This window comes from Lissotriton helveticus, chromosome 1_1 (assembly GCF_964261635.1).
Source record: "Lissotriton helveticus chromosome 1_1, aLisHel1.1, whole genome shotgun sequence".
Taxonomy (NCBI): domain Eukaryota; kingdom Metazoa; phylum Chordata; class Amphibia; order Caudata; family Salamandridae; genus Lissotriton; species Lissotriton helveticus.
In genome coordinates, this window is record NC_136057.1 from 630,087,563 (window position 1) to 630,105,585 (window position 18,023).

Below are 18,023 nucleotides of genomic sequence, written 5' to 3' on the forward strand. Positions count from 1 at the left end.
TTAATCAGGCCGAACTCTCTCGACTGCAGCGAGTGCAAAATGCTGCAGCCAGAGTGGTGGTAGGTTTGCCCAGGAGATGCCCGGTTTCGAAAACACTGCACTCGCTTCATTCGCTTCCGATAAGCCAGAGGATTAAATTCAAGGTGCTTTGCTTGACATTTAAAATCCTCAAAGGTACGTCTCCACCAATTCTGGCGAACCTTTTAACTCCTTATGTCCCTTCGCGATCTTTGAGATCCTTGGGCCAGAACCTGATGGTGGTTCCACGCTTCAGGTTGAGTAGAACTGGCGGCCGCTCCTTTCGAGTGCTGGCCGCGAAGTGGTGGAATTCCCTTCCTACTGAGATCCGGGCAATAGATGATCTACTTCAGTTTAGGCGGGCCATTAAAACTTTTTTGTTTGTTTAACTCCCGATTGCTGCTTTCCTTTTATTGATGTTGTGTTGTGTCTACCTTCTCAGAGCGCCAGGACGCCCCTTCGCTGGGGCAGCTGTGCGCTGTACAAAAATAAATAACATAACATAACATTTGAGTATTTTATCATGTTGTCCCCTTGTGTATTCTATGGACTAGTAACTATGCTGATTATTTTGCTTCTTATAATATGTTTGCTGGTATTATCTAAGATGCTGCGATTGAGAACCCTGCATTAGTGAATAAACATTTCAAATATGCTTGCGTCCTCATTTACTCCTTGTTTTGAATTGAAATGATTGTATAACGAAAGAGTGTTCATGTGTTCCACGTTACCCGAGGTAATCTAAGTCCATGTTCTGGTTTGTCTAAGCATTGGGAGTTTGTAATGACCAATGAGACACTGTAGCTAGTCAGGTAAGGGGTTTTGGGTACTAAGGTGAGTTTTGGCACACCCTAACTTACTGAGGTTCCAGGTCTCTATGCACAGTTCTGTAGGAGAACAGGATCCCTGCTACACTATGAAGAGTAGGAAAAAAAGCTCATTAACCATTTAAGCTGTAGAACCATTCCTAGAGTTGTATTAACTGTTTCATAGTGATCTCTGAGCTGCCGGACTGCCGTTGTACTGCTGAGCCGCTGCTGAGCAGGGTCGTGACCATGACTCTGTACCTGCTAGTCGCGAGCCCCGTGCCTCGAACCCAGGGAAGATCTAGCGGTTGCAGACAGAGGTAACCGACGACAAGCCCGCTCTTCCTTTCAGAGGGCAAAAGACAATGTGAGGCAAGGAGTGGGGGAGCAGGCTAAAGCTGCGGTCCCTCCCGTATGCCCAGAAGTGGTCGGCGTTAGCCTAGCGCTGCAGCACTCCTACAAGAAGCACAGCTCCACACAGGATTCCAAGCCACACAGTCCTATAGCCTTGATAGGCTGAGGAAACCATGCAAGGGCCAACAACATGAACGTGAAAGGGCTAACAATACGATATTTTATAAGTGGGTAAGTCCCAATAAGGCCTCTAACCGGCTCAGTTAGACAGCCGGCAACGATTGCAGAGACCAGCTGGACCGTGGACGTGGCAGACTAGCGGCATAACAGTGGCTACGTGAGCATGTGGAGGGGAGATATCAAAGAGGCAGTGCCATACTATACTAATCTCCAGCTAGTCTGCAGGTGCCCGCCTGTCCACACGCTGCTTACTGGCCCCCCTTGCATGAGTGCAAGGGAGCGGGGAATAGGGTGGAGGATTTACGACAACAGAGGCTATCTCTGCTACATCTGAGGTGAGCGGACTCTCTCCAAAAGTGCTTTTCTGTGGTTAAAGACTTTAATGACTCTATAGCCGCACTTTACCATGCCTCTGGTAACCTAACTGGAAGCGAAACCTCACCTTGCTAGACGCTGGGCAGTTCCATTTTTGCCACGGCCGGGAGAAGCTGCGAAAAACACGCTGCTGGGGGGACTACAAACCCCATCCTCTATTGCGCCTGGGGAAGCCCTTCAGAGCCCGGTGGAGGCTGGGATGGGCCCCCTCTCTGACTCCTGATATAAGAACTCTCAGAGGACTGCATGGGGAAGAAAAAGGTCAATACAATAACAACTGAGGGGGGGCATATCTCTAAATTTGATTCCTTTTTGTTGAAAGCCACCACAGCTAGACATGATCAAAACGCACTGACTGAGAAGAGACTATCGCTGGGTGGAGGGGGTAACTCAATAGAGGCTATGGTTGATCATAATAAGGTACTGATTCAGATTCAGAAATGCTTTATTCGATTTTAGCAAAGTATAAAATCATAAAAGCGTCGCAATAAACACATTACATCAAACACTCAAACATCATACTTTAAAACAGAATTTAAGAGATATTAAATTAATAACTTTTCGATATAAAGCAGATCCTTATAAACATTACTTTTCAGATGAGGTCGTTAATCAGTCAGTTACCATCATTAATTTACGTTTTTTTAAAATACTTTTTAAAAAACAAGTCATAACCATAATACATTTCTCACTACCTAATTGCAGGAGGCTTAGATACGCTGGTCTGCATTGGCGCCAATAAGGTACTGGAAAACAGTGACGCACAGGAAGGGGCAGGGGCTGTTAGGCCAGACCACTTGGATCACTTAGCAGCGTCTTTTCCATCACCATCTCCTAGCCCTGTACTCTCAGCTACAGCAAAGGGAACAAGAGCTCGCCATGACACAGCCTTTTGTCTCTAAGCCCTGTCCTTTTCAGACTGGGCGCCCGGACTTCCTACTGACTTAAAAGGTTTCCTATCTTCTTTATGGGGCCTTCTGGACCCATAAAGAAGATAAGAAAGCTTTTACCACAAACGTAAGGCAAGGAACCCAGTCTGAAAAGGACGGGGCTTAGAGAGAAAGAAGAATGTCACTAGGACCTCTTCTCCAATGGCTGGCCACCGTTTAGGACGGCCAGCCAATGGAGAAGAGGGGCGGGGCCTAACCCGCGCTAGTGAAGTACACCTAAAAACATAAAATCTCGCGAGCTCGACTGCGCATGTGCGCAGTATGCCACGCGAGACCTAAAAAAGTACACACCAGATGTTATCAGAAAAGAAGATGCAGTGTTAAAACAGAACAATCCATTGTAACAGCAGGGCACAATTACAATAAATACAATAAAGAGGGTCAGAACAATAGTACCATTAATCGCATCCCTGCATTATGTGCTCATGGGATGAGGGTGGAGACCACCCCACAGCTACCATATGTTGTTGACATCTAAGTATGCTTGCACAATGGATAGCCATAGAAGTTGCAGTTTATCTTCCATTGTGAGAGAACAGCTATTGGATTATGATTCTTTGTGACAAGTACGCTATTGATTAGCAATGAGTAGGGGCTATATTTTACTCCGAATGTCTCCGTGCATAGCTCAGCTATTATACCCTGACAACAGACTTGGAGCGTAAGATCTTTTATTTAATTTGGATATCGATGCGGACATGCTGTAGACGCCTCTGCAAACACGTGAGATGCATTATATCACCCCAGCATGCAATAGTTGACAGTGGAACCCTGCAGCAACTAGCACCTAACCTGCTATCCAAAATGTATAAGAAAAGGGAAGTACCCCAAGTCTGTGTGCACACAGTATAAGCACCCACTGTCGCGGTGCGGTCCTCAATTGGACTTAACAAATTTGACAAAAAAGAGAAATTGCCCCCCCCCCCCCATATGAACACTATCACAAATTACAAAGTCTGTGTCCAAGGTTGTTCTTTAAGTCCTCTTTTTTATTTAATCACAGTTCGACTTGAACATGTCAAACAACGTGCAGAGTAGACCAGCCAACGCGTTTTGTGCAAAAACATTGGACTTCTTCAGGGCATAGGCGAAGTCTTCAAACCTACGGCGTCATTGTACCTGTGGCAAATATAGATGATCAACATATAATTATATAACAGGAAACGGTACAAATGGATCACTCTGTTTATGGTATAAAATAAATGTAAGTAGCTATGTCATAGTAACAGATGCTGGACTTACACGGTGCATCCAATTTCAGTGAGCCGCCTGGTCACGCACAACTAAGGGTCGGCCAAAGCAGATAAAGTCAACAGTTTTGTTAGTAACGAGTAGTTATAGATCCAGTGCCGACAATAAGAAGTAACGGCAATAAAAGCGCGCACATCCTTTGAGTTTGAGGGATAGACATTTTAACAATGGTACTGATGCACTCAAGTGTCAATCTCCTGCCCTCCTTTGACAGAAGATGACCTAAGTAGGTGACCTCCTGTTCACAATATTGAAATTAGGAAAGGAACACCTTATGTCCGTGGTGTGCCAAATGCATCAACAATTTAACCGTACTGTCTTTGCAACCGTTTTCAGTATCAGAAGCGATGAGAAGGTCGTCCAGATATTGAAGCAATACATTACCCGAGGGAAGCGTGAGGGAGTCCAATTGGGCTTTCAAGGCTTAGCTATATATACTAGGGCTCTCAGTATAGCCCTGAGGAGCTCGACAGAATCTAAAGCTTCTGCCAGCTAATGTAAAACCAAACAAGTGCCTGCTGTCTGAATGGATCAGAATACTAAGGAATGATTTTTTCAGTTCAATGACAGAAAATAATTTAGCAGAGGAAGGAATCATCGTCAGAATGGCAGTAATGTCAGGGACCACTGGGAACTGAGGAACTACAATTTTATTAACTTCACGCAAGTCAATCACAAAACGATAAGCATTGGGGTGATCATCAGAGGAACCCAAATGTGCTCTCCTAAGGATGGGAAGAATAGGGCTATTGCACGCATTAGCAAGTGTCTCTTCAACAACTCCTGACTTAATCAGATCCTGTATAATCCGCAACAAAGCTCTCTCCCCTGCTTGAGGTATTTTGTACTGAGGAATACATGGCAAAAATGGCATTGTCTTTAATGTTATGGAAACTGGAGGTGTCTGCAGGAGTCCTACATCTGTGTCAGCCTTTGCCCACAATGTGGGCGGCACGTCCTTAAATTCAGCAGGGAGGGTGTGCATCTTTGGACAGACACTTCTTAGTGCTGACCACATTCGGACCCATTGTCATGTAAAAACCTCCTAGGGAACAATAAATGGTAGGATGCAACTTTTTTAATAGATCTAGGCCCATCAGATTTTCTCCACAATTAGATGCCAACAAAAATGGCGAGTCCATAGTAAAAGGACCTATGGTCAGTGTAAGAGGTTTGGAAAAGGGGCTTACAATCAGTACACCAGAAAATCCTACTGAAACATTATTATGGCGAGACAGAGCTGCTCGGGGACCAGTGAATGAGAGAAAGAGCTATTCATTGCACCTGTATCCACCAAATATTCCTTAGCTGAGCCATGCAAATCTAAAGTAACATAAGGACCGCGCTGATCTACAGGTATCTGAACTGGTCCCTCATTCTGTCTCTGGCTGTCCTAGCCGTGGAACATCCCTGTCACCTCGTCCAGATCATAGTCATTGTGATAATAATGTCCACTCCTATTGACATTGAAGTAGTTACTATCTGGATGATCCTGTGAAGCGGCCGCAGTCTGAGCTCTGACCTGTCCACCAGCCCCATGATCCCCTCCACGAGAACCTCGTCCTCTAGGGGCAGCGACTTTCTGCAATAACACCGGATACTCGCTACGCCAATGTCTCTCCTCCTTATAATACGCACACTGATTCGTCACTACAGCCGTAGTATTCCAGGTAGTACGAGGTAACTGGCGGGCCGTACCACCATGTTCCCTACCATTCACTCCGGTAGCCTGCTGTAACAACACCTTTGTCTTCAACTCTTTGTGCTTTTTCTCCACCTTCTCCTAATTTTCCCTGTGTTCATAATACTGTGTCATACTCAATATTACAGAAGGGGAGAAGGTGGTGCAAGTGCTCACCAAGGCCTTCAACCGAGTTGCGATCTCAGGAAGCAGGTTTGTAACAAATCTGTTAACGAACAATCGGACACCCCCTTCTACCAACAAATCCTATCTGCTATAATCCAGAAACACACCTTCAAATTGAGTGAAAAACTCACACACTTTCATCTTTCTTCTGAAGAAATGCCATTAACTTGTCCCAATCTGCCCTTCTCGGTGGAATAAGAGAGTGCATATAGGTGACAATTCGGCCAGGCAAAGCTAGTATCTCGGCTTTAGGCTTCTCATCAGGATTCCTCTCCTGGTCACATGTTCTAATCTGATCCCAGGTACCACCCAATTCCACAATGTGGTCCTGTGTATGCACCTGCCTCCAAATATCAACAGCACCAATAAACCAAAGAACGTTTTAAAATCCGCAAGCGTCATCACCACCTGTTGTCGGCATTTGCTACAGTCCCACGTGGTCTCCTCCTCTCTCCTCTGGCTGAGATTAGGGTTTCGGGTGCCGCCTGGGGTTGACTTAGGTCCTTCCTGGAAGGACGGGTCCAACAGATTTGGCTTCCGCCCTCCTCCTCCGCTCCCCAGCCTGTCACCACCGGTATCCTCAGGGGTCCTCCCTTAGTGCTCTTCTCTTTAACATTTATGTTACACCCCTCGTGTACCTAGCAGAGGGCCTTGGGGCTAAGGTTATGACCTATGCTGATGACACTCAGCTTCTTTTCACCTGGGATAAGAATAGGGACTCTGTCTCCTCGGTTCAACACTGTTTGTCCTCCATTTTTAAATGGTTAGCTGGTGCGCAATTGAAGTGTAACGAGGAGAAGTCAGAGATCCTCCTATTTGGTAAATTTCCTCCCAATTTTAAGGAAACTCTGGCCGCCGGAGTTCCCCCTACCCACCTCTACAGGCAAGCCCACCAAGAACCTGGGGGTGTGGTTTGTGGAGAACTTGTCTTTCTCCACTCATATCAAGAAACTTGCGGGGACATGTTTTGGCCTTTTGAAAACCTTAAGGAAATGTCTTCCTCTCCTGCCCAGGGCGGCAAAAAAAACGGTCATCTGTGCCCTCATTCTGTCTCAATTGGACTACGCCTGCGCTCTTCTGGTGGACATACCGGGCTATATATTAAAAAAGCTACAGGTGGTTCAAAATACGGCAGCCAGACTTCTTCTCGAGATTCCTTCCAGGAAGAGCGTGAGTAGTCACCTAAGCTCTTTTATCTGGCTTCCGGTGGACGTGCGGGTCAAATGTAAAGTTTTAGTCATGGCCCATTGCGCTCTTCATGGTCTTGGCCCTACTTAACTACAAAAACGGCTTTCTTTCTATGCCCCCTCGCGACAGCTGCGCTTCACGTTTCAGCGTTTCACTCAGGTTCCACGCTTTAAATGTAAGTGGCTGGGAGGCAGCTCTTTTGCCTGGAAGGCGGCAGTGGCTTGGAATGCCCTTCCTCTCCGCCTGCGGATTACTCAGGACCCGCTGATTTTCAAGAAAAACCTGAAAACACATCTTTTCGCATAATCACTGGCTATGCCCCCCTTGGTGACGCGCTGGAACACTTTCGAGTATCTGCGCGCGATACAAATTTAATTAACATAACATAACATAATATAACATCACTGTTAAGGAAGCGTCCTCAGTCAATTCCTTATAATATGCAGTAGGATGTTTTCTAGGATCAGGCAGCTGAGTCTTAAGGGACAAAACCTCACTCCTTTTCCATGGAGTATAAACCCATTGTTCCTGGAACTGGGCCTCTTGCCGGGGTCTAGTAACAACGTTATGCTGATCCTGTAGCTCTGACATTTCAGGGTGATATATGGGGTGGCCTTCCCTCATCGGGAATTGGGACACCATCTTTGGGCTCTTCTCAAGCAGCCTACTGCGATAAGTGACCAGTGTTACAACATTACCAAAAACCTCACCAGGGGCCATACCGGCAGCATATACATTGTCCCTAATATCATAAATAATCTGGGGTGCTACCTCATTGAACCACTGTTCCCACAGTCCAATCAAAGTGGCCGCCGTGCTTAAGGGCATGCTACTGCACAAATGGCTCATAATCTTTTATCACACTCCACACATCCTCCACACTATAAATGGGGTGACAAGTCCACCGAACTGCCTGATTGGCTACCACCTTTTTCTCTTCATCTCCCACATCAGATCGTATCAATATCCGCCCCAGTTGCTCCCTAGCAGTCGCCCAGTCTTGCTCCCCTATTCCTTGTACGGGCGTTCCGCTACTCAGTAATGTCAGGGAATGGAGGAACAGGGAAGGAGTAGTAACAGAAGGAGCAGGCACCAATGTTGCTAATGACTGGGTCGTAGGTGTAAGTGCTGGCGAGAGACATGCCAAAACAATATGGATAGCAGGGAGACTAGACTGGCAGTCATAGTATCCACAGAAAGTGAAGCCAAAGAAAGGGCAGGAGGCGCTGTGGCCAAAACAGATTGATCAATAGTAGAGGAAACAGAGGCAGCAGAGACCGAAGAAACAGATGGCTGAGGCTGTGGGATAGCAGCATATACTTTCTGCGGGCGTTTGGGGGTGGAGATCGAGCATCTAACAATTCCTCCCCATATGTATCATTGTCATCTCGGGCAACGTAATACTTTTCGCATTGTAACTGAAATTTCCTTTCAGCACACTCTATTCCTTTTTCTATTTTCTCTCTATCATGCGCTACAGCTTTCTGAGTCACTGTCTGCATTCTCCCCTTCCGGGCCTCTTTCACTGCTTTCATTTGCCTCTGTTTAGCCTCCTTTTGCCATGTTCTGAGGGAATCAAACAACGACTGCCTACTTCTTTTTGCAAACCATTTATCCTATAGAAAATTAATTTTCTGTTCATCAAAATTGCCTGGCAATGGCCAATGCAACTCAGCATTGTCCCTCGTATATTTGTGCCATAGTGTACTAAACATAATAGGTCCAAGGCCGTGTTTTACATACATGTCAAAATTCGGAGTGCCTTCAGGAGGCGCTGGCTGACTTTCTTCCAATCGAGCATCAGCGGAACAACAACGACATCCCACACATAACACCTTACTAAGACCCGGTATTTCCAAAAGAAAACACGTTCAATATTTATGCCGAGCAGATATTTGCAAATATCTTACCGAAATTAGTCCTCAGACTTCATCAAATACAAACCAAAGTGGTACCATGTTCACAGAGAACTCAAACAAATGCAAGTGCTTGTCCAAAGACAGTCCTCAGACCGTATCAAATACAAATCAAAATGGCACCATATCCACAATGAACCAAAGCAAACAAATCTGGTTAAGTGAAGTTATTCTCCACTGCTGACTCTTCGGACCAAACTGTCAGATCCAGGGTTTCACCATTCAGGACCCCAGTGAGGATGACCACTGGACGAGGCACTGCCCGATCAGACAGACGGGGCAACTGTGAGTGCAAGACTCTCTCGTGCAGGGATCTCTGGTCCACAAGTCCAACCGACGTGTCCCCGACCTCCTCACTCAAGGATGGGCCACCCGATGGAGTACCTGTTTGGGTGTCAATTGAAGGAAGTAACCCGATCAGAGCCACCCAGGTCACTTGTGACCACCTCTCAGTCTTGCTAACAAATGAAGAGTCTGTCAGACAGTAGAGAATACAAAAGTATTTATTACTAATACACTCGAGTGGAGTCCAGTCTGACCAGCCTCCTTGGGTTGTTGCAGAGTGTTAGAATGTGGGTCTGACACTATGGGCCGCCCAGATTTCTTTGCTTTTTGAGCACCTAATTGTTGAGCTTTTACTGTGGGGGAGCCGCATAAGTAGGGACTCACCCACAGTGAACTCAGGATGTAAGAGACTGCATGGGGATTTTACTGGTGTCCCTCTGGCTTGACCAGGCCACTGCGCAGCAGCTGGAATACGGGACACTGGGCTGGTTACATGCAGACACATGTGTACATGCGCGTGCACACGTGTAGGGGCTGCGCAGGGAAGATTCCTAGCATGTGCAGTCCGGGAGCAGCTACAAGATGAAGGGTGAGGCAGGACTTGTGCAGAATTGGATGGTGACATGGAATAGGCTTTATACGCTGGGAAGGAACATTCCAGGGAAAGTCAGTGTTTTACTGTTTTTAACTTCATTATTCCCCTATGGGGAAGATTCCTAGCATGTGCAGTCCAGGAGCAGCTACAAGATGAAGGATGTGGCAGGACTTGTGCAGAATTGGATGGTGACATGGAATAGGCTTTATACGCTGGGAAGGAACATGCCAGGGAAAGTCAGTGTGTTTTACTGTTTTTCATTTCATTATTCCCCTATGGGGATGTGGAGCCCATGTGCTAAATTAACTTTCATAAGGCCAACCGATTCCAGACACGCACTAAAGTCCACTGTAGCGGATGTGAAAAGGAGTATTCTGCAGAGTCCAAAGTCATATTTGTACTGCTTTTGGGTCATCCAGAAATGACACATTTCTCTGAGTCAGTCATAACCAGGGCTAGGCTGAGGGCTGACCTCAGCTGGATGGATTGATAACCTTTCTTCCACAAGCTAAGGCTTCCTCTCCACGAAGGGAAGATGGGTGGGGCTATAGGCTCATTCATCAGCAGCTATCACTGGGTGCCAGGCAGCAGGCTGCACCAAGAAGGGACGGAAGCGAGGGGGGAAGGGGTTTTGTTTCAGAGACCATGTGGCCACAGACCCTGGACTACGCCATTTTGAACAAACCCAGAGGCTGGACAAGAAGGAGGGAGCAGGGGCAGGGAAGTGATGTGTCGCTGTTTGATAGGACCAACAGAGACTTCCTGCCAGCCCCTTACTCAATTTTTTTTTTTTTTTTTGATAATCAACTTTATTGGATTTTCAAAACACGAAAAGTTAATTGGCAGCAGGTTAATCATAATTAAGGGGAACATAGCATTATTCACAGTTAACAGGGCACAGGCTACCCGACCGAGTCGGGCAATGCAGATCAGATATTCATTACAGGTATAAGAAATTAGACATATCATCACAGTGGCAGCAGGTTAAACCATTTACCCCACATTTTACCAAATAACTCCGGACAGCCTCGAGCTTCGAAGAGAGACTCCTCCTGTATCCCGCACCAGTCCACCCCCCTCCTCCACTTTTTGCCACCGCCACAGCCGTCCCCAGGAAACGCTTATCTGCCCTGGAGCCATCTAAGCCGTCGAACACCCCCAGCAGCATCCGTCTTGGGTCATGGGGAACCTCCCATCCCAGGGCCTGTGTAAGTTCAAGCTCAACCCCTCTCCAGAACGGCGCTAAGGCTGGGCATTGCCAGACCATGTGATGGAAGGTAGCTTGCGCAGCTTCACAGCGCTACATGCTGGGGATGGTCTTATACGGGCCTGGAAAAGGCGCAGCAGAGTGAGGTAGGCTACATGCAGGTAATAAAGTTGCACCAGGCGCAATTTGGAGGACGTGGTCAGAGTTTTGGGCGCCATGAGGGCATCTCGCCAATCCGCCTCCTCTAGGGGGCCCAACCAACTCTCCCATCGAACCCTGAGCCGGTCTATGGATGTGGGACCATTATTAACTAGTGACCGATATATGCAGGACACCCCATCCCTGCCCAGATTCCCCATCATCACCTGAGCCTCCAGTGGACTGAACTCTGGAAAAGGGCTAGGGGATGGAATGTGTGCGTGGAGGGCATGTCTGAGCTGTAAATATTTGTGGAATTGGGAATGGTGGAGGGCATGTCGCTGTTGCAGGTCGGCAAAGGAACAAATGTGATCCCCCACCCATATGTCTCTAAGCAACGAGATTCCGACGAGATCCCAGCGGCGGAACCCCTGTAAGGACGAGACCTCACATAGCCAGGCCCCGTTCCAGAGCGGTGTTTGCCTGTCGCGGCAAGTTGCACTCGGTATGCCGGGTTGGACCAGCCGCCCACAAACCATTCGTGGATCACGATAAGCCTCGTAGCCAAGTAGTAGAGGTGGAGGTTGGTCACTCCCATGCCTCCGTCGAAGGGGGATACGATAGTGTGCCAGGGATAGACGTGGCCTCCCGCCTCCCCAGAGAAACCGGGTAAGGACGCCGTCCTGTTCTCGGAACCAACTCCCCGGGAGGTGGATGGTGATGTTCTGCAAAATGTAAAGGAAGCAGGGAGAATCATCATTTTAAAGAGTGCACTTCTGCCCAGGGGATTGAGGGGAAGAGCCTGCCATCGCCTAAGATCGGACTTCATCCGGGTTATCAAAGGCGCGACATTCAAAGCCCATTCGAGCTCTGGCAAAAGGGTGATCCAGACACCCAGGTATTTGAACAATAGCCTCCTTAGGGGAATATTCGTCTGCCAAATAAGCAGGCCCGAGAGGGATGTAAAGGGACCAAAGTCGATTTTGTCGGGTTGAGTCGGAGTCCGGAGACCCGCTCAAAAGCGGAGAGGACCTCCAGGCATCTGGGGCCAGAACTGCCCGGGTCCGCCAGATAAAGCAGGACGTCGTCCGCATAAAGGGCTATCTTGTCAACCTGACTCGAGTCCCAGGCCCAGAGTGGGTCTTGCCGGATGAGCGCCGCCAGGGGCTCCATCACCAGAACGAACAAGAGGGGTGAGAGTGGGCACCCCTGTCGCGTACCCATCCGGATTGGGAAGATCTCAGAAAGTTCGCCATTTATGAGAACACGGGCTCTGGAGTTGGTGTAAAGGACCATGACCAGGTGGCGGAAGGGAAGGCCGAAGCCCATCCTCTCCAGTACATCCCCAAGGTACGCCCAGTCCACCATATCAAAGGCCTTTTCAAAATCAAGGAAGAGCAACGCCAGGTACGGGGTTAGGCGACCACGGTGAGCCATAGTCAAGTGGAGGCGACGGATGCTGTGACGAGTGCCCCTGGTGGGCATGAACCCGCATAGGTCGGGATGGACCAATTCTTGTAGAAGGGGTCTGAGTCTCTGGGCTATCATTGTAGCGAAGATCTTGAGCTCCGTGTTAATCAGCGAGATCAGGCGATAGTCCGCACAATCCAGGGAGGGCGGCTGCGTTTTTGGAATGACCACTATGGAGGCCACGTCAGATTCAGGCGGGAAGCACCCTGCCCCCGTCACATGGTTGAATAGTTCCACTAGGTGGGGGACTAGGATCTCGCGAAAGGTTGCATAGGACTTCTTGGGGTAACCGTCCGGACCAGGTGTCTTACCGGGGTGCAATAGTGATATTGCCTCGTGAATTTCCTCCGAGGTGAAGGGGTGGTAAAACGTCTCTGCAGTCTCCCGAGGGAGACACGGCAGCCGGGCACCGGTCCTCTCCAGCCTCTCCAGCCACTCCGCCAGAGGAGCGCCGGAAGGGCGAGCAGGGTATTAAGTTGCGTAATAATCAGCAAAAGCTTGAGCTATGGTTGGAGATGTCACCTGATGGACCCCGGTAGCCAAGCGGATCACAGGGATAACGCGTTTGATTTTGGAATATGACACAAGATTGTGTAGGAGCTTGCCATTTTTGTCGCCCCACCCGTAGATCCGTGCCACCGATGAACGCCAGAGCATCATCGCAGATTCCAATGAGATCCTACGAATCTCCTCGCGGACCACCGCCAATTGCCGAGAGGATTCCCCGCCACCGTTCGTCAGCTGGAGTCTTTCCAGCTGTGCTGCCTGAGCTTCCAGCCGTACAATTTGGGCTGTCTGTTTCACCCGTTTCGGGTCGACCAGTCCCCTGGCCACCCTACGGACAAGAGCCTTGCCGGCCTCCCACAGCGTCCCCAGTGAGAGAACCAAGCCCGCATTAGTGGCGTAGTAGTGCCGTAGCTCCTGCCCAATTGAGTCGACGAGTTTGGAGTCCTACAGAAACCAGGCTTTCAACCGCCAAGTCGCTCACGGACCCGCGGAGAAGGACCCAAGACAAAGGGAGACGGGCGAGTGATTTGAGATCCCCCTGGGCAGTATCGTGGCCCCAGAGACCAACTGGCAGTCCGTGGCAGGCAGCAGGAGGAGATCTATATGGGAGTGAGTATGATGGGCCGCCGACGTGTGGGTGAATTGTTCCTTACGAGGGTTCTAGACCCTCCATATATCACAAAGGCCTAGGGCCGATGACCAACTCAAGAGGGCCCTCGCGGAGGCGAGACGACTCTCGATGGGTTCCCCGTCTCATCATGCAAGGGTTATAGGACAGCGTTAAAGTCTCCCCCGACCACCGTGAGGCCCTGCGGAAAGGAGAAGACCAGCGTAAGATGCCGAAGGGTGGAGGACAGTAGTGCAGGTGGAATATAAGTGCATAGGAGGTTCATGGGGCGTCCCTCAATCGTTCCGGAGACGGCCACATATCGGCCCTGGGTATCGGTCTCGGCTCTAGCTAGGGCAAAGGGAAACCCTTTCCTAAGTAGGATAGCCGCCCCCCGGGAACCCCGCACAAAGCCAGAATGCCAGACCCTATCAAATCCATACCGGTCTAAGAAATTGCATTGTGTAACCATGAGATGCATCTCCTGAAGGAACAGGATATCCGGCGCGTGGTGGTGGGCTGCGCGAAGGACAGCTGTGCGCTTGATTCGATCAAGGAGGCCGCTGACGTTCCAAGAAAGGATATGGACAGGTCTATTGAGGGCGCTCGCCATCTACAAGAGTGATGTGTGGCGGGGCGGATAAAGACGCGGGACCATTCCAGCCCTGGGGGTATCCACTCGGGCCCAGGACCTAGGTGAAGGGCATGTAAAGTGGTGATCTGCTTGCAAACTGCGACGACAACTAGGGAATCATGGCTGCCAGTGAAAACATCAAACAGCAGCCTGTAGGTGGCTAAAAATAACAAACTGTTGGGAGACAACGGTCTACCCCCCCCCATCCCCCGCCCCCCAACTACCATACACTTCTGAAGTGGAAGCATCTGTCGCCCCATAAAGCCCCCAAACTCTAACTACCTCGCGAAGAGGTGATTTGCTAATCTAAAACGGCTAGCAAAAAACGACCAAACAGGAGCGTGGCTAAAGTGGACCCCCTCCATGTATACGGATGAATGCCAACAGCTGAAAAAACAAGATGTGATAAGCATAGGATTAACATGATGAAGTAGTCCCGGCACTGCATTGGAAAGGTGGACCTCCGATCGGTCCACCCAGTAGAGCCAGGTAGCACTCCGCTCATAGGGTCAGGAGCAAACCCATTGTTGAAAGTTGTGACAAGTGAAATACAAATTATCCATTCTGCAGCGCCGGTCACACCCCCTCCTCATCCCTAGAGCCACGGATCACGGGGCTCCCAGACAGGTCAGAGTCCGACCTGGCCTTTCGCAGATTCACGTTCGGCCCGGGGATACTCCCCATATCGATCAAAGAGGAGGCCAAGGTGGGGGAAGATGCTCTCTGGTTCGTGGACTGAGCCGGGGACCACCAGGACTGCGCAGGGGAGGGGGCAGCACCATGCAGGAGGGGGCGCTCCTCCATGAGCCAGGTCCATGCCGCCTGGGGGGTGTCAAAGAAGAATGTCTTATCCTGAAAGATCACCTTAAGATGTGCTGGGAAGAGGAGGCCATAGCGGAGTCCCATAGCCCAGAGTTTTTTCTTGACCTCATCGTAAGACCGGCGCTGAGTCTGTACCTCTCTGGAATAGTCCGGGAAGACCATGATTTTGGAGTTTTGGTAGAGCAACGGACCCAGTTCCCTGGCCATCCCCAGAATTGCGTCCCTGTCCCGGAAGTTGAAGATTCGAAGGATGATGGGACTGGCCGGGGCTCCGGGAGGGCGTTTAGGAGTGAGAGAGTGGTGAGCCTGTTCCACCCGAACCAGGGGGAGAGTTTCTCTTTGGGCATACAGGAGCGGACCCAGTCTTCAAAGAAGGTGTCGGTGCGGCCCTTCTCCACCCCCTCCGAAAATCCTAGAAGGCGCAGGTTGTTCCTCCGCGCCCTGTTTTCGGCATCCTCGGCCCTGCGGTGTCATTCCGAAGTCTGCGTCTGAAGGCGGGCCACCTGGGACTTGAGGGCGCCCACGTCGTCCTCCACCACAGAGATACGGGATTCCGTTTCCGCAATACGTGCCGTGGCATTTCGGAGGTCCTGCCGAATTAGGGCCACGTCCACCCTCACTTCCCGGATCTTGCTTTCCACCGAGACCTGGGACGTGCTAATCGTGTAGAGATCTCCCTCGGTGGCCCCAGGGGCAGGCGGGGGCCCAGCCCCGGGGTCTGGGCCGGACTTGGTGAATTGATCCATCTTTGTTTGGGTCGGGGGGATGGGGTCTGAGTGTTGCGGCTCCTGCCCATGTCCCCAAAGAATGAGGGAGGGGGGACCGGCGCGCGTGCACCACCGACACGGCGGCCTCTGCGTCCCCGCACGAGCCACAGCTCAGCCCCTGGCCCGTGGACAGCGGAGAGGTGCAGGCCCTCATAACAGCGAGTCCGGGGTAGGTCGGGGGGCCCCCGCTGCCACGGGAGTCGGCGGACCTCGCAGCTCTAATAACAGTGCAGGTAACGGGGGCCACACTGCACCGAGGTTCCCATGGCTCACCCCCGAGAACTGCCAGACAGTCACGGGCCAGCTGCCCCGCATAGCCCAATGAGGCCAGTAGCGCCGCGCGTTCCGAGGCACACAGCAGCAGGTAAGAGGGCACACAGCGAAGGTTCCACACAGGTGCGGGGCGTGGCGCGCAGGATTTATCGCAGTCCGCGCAGGGCCTCCAATCCCTGGGAGCAGGATAACAACAGCTTCCCGGGGAGGGCGTGTGACCAGCCAGGCCGCAGGTCAAGTCGTGGTGCCAGGCCGTCCACCACCCCCCCAAGCAGAGGGGCAGGGGTCACAACAACACAAGGGGATGCCCAGCTCCCTGTCACCGCGGTCGACCTCCCGGGCACACCAACAGTCTCCACACCGGCAGGTCGGCAGGGGGGGCAGCACGGCACAACCCGCCACCAGCAGTGGTGGCCGACACCCCCTCTCGCACCACAGCCAGCACGGGTCCTAGCAGCCGTACCCCGGGCGCTCAGCAGCACCCCCCAAGCAGGGGGGCAGGCGTCACATCAACACGAGGGAATACCCAGCTCCCTTTCACCGTGGTCGACCTCCCGGGCACACCAACAGTCTCCACATAGGCAGGCCAGCAGGGGGGGGCAGCGCGGCACGGCCCGCCACCGGACGTGGTGGCCGACCCCCCCCTCACTCCGCAGCCAGCTCAGGTCCCAGCAGCCACGCCCCGGGCATTCAGCAACACCGTTGGATATTCAAGGTGGGGGTGTCTACCAATTTTAACGCGGCCAGGGCCGAGGACGGCCAGACGTCATTCACCAGTCCACTGGCGGAGGTCCACAAAGGGGACAGGGGCCAGCCTTCAGCCCTGAGCGGGCAGCGCGGAACACCACTCCAAAGCCTCTCAGACCGAGATCCGGAGCCTCGCTCCCCAGGAGGGGTTCGCTGCAACGGCGTCCCAGGCTGGCGCGGGTCCTCCGCCTCTCGGGGCCAAAGAAGAGACCTGATGAAGGCCGGAGGGAAGCCCAACCCCTCCGGCCGCCGCCACAACAGTCAGGGGCTCCACTCTCCGGGTCGTCGCCAGGGGTCCGGGCCGCCTCCCGCTCCGGGGACCACTCCCAGCGCCGGGCCTCACGCTGTGCTCGTAGCACACACGGGCCGTGCCCAGCCCCTGATGTCTTCCAGGCTCCGCCACCAGGAGCGGGGCCGTCCGCCACCTCCTCGGGCCACAGACTTCCTCCGGTCCGCCGCCGCAGGACAGACACAGCAAGCCCGGCGGAGTCCGCAGGCCCAGGAACGAGGGATGCCATCTTGGACACGCCAGGCCTCAGGAATGAGGGCCGCCCACCGGAGCACAAAGAGATCGGGCTGCTTCTCAGGAGGAAACCGGAACAGGGCAGGACAGCCAGGGAGCTGCAGCAGGTGCGTTCGGGGTCCGATGACAGCTGTAGTCAGGCAGATTGAAGGCGGATGACAGAGGGGGTCCAGAGCACTCTTAGAGTGCGATCGCCATCTTGATGCCTCAGACCACGCCCCCCCCCTACTCAACTTTTAAAAAGTGCTTGGACAGCAAGAGAAGCTCTCTCTGGGGTGTGGTCTGCTGAGGCGGAAGGTGCTGGAGCCTGACAATGGGCAGTTGGAAGGAGGAACCCCTTGACTGCCCCCAGGGCCCTACCAGCACCAGAAGAAGAGCCCAGGACCGGTGTGCAGAAGAAGGGGCCTCTGCACAGAGAGATGAGAGGCCCAGGAGGAGATGCAGGCGAAAGGCTGGCGCAGGGAGCCAGTGAAGACCCCTCCCTGCAGAATGCACCATCTTGGAGACCCGGAGGGCAAAGGAGAGTGCTCCCCGTGGCTGGGG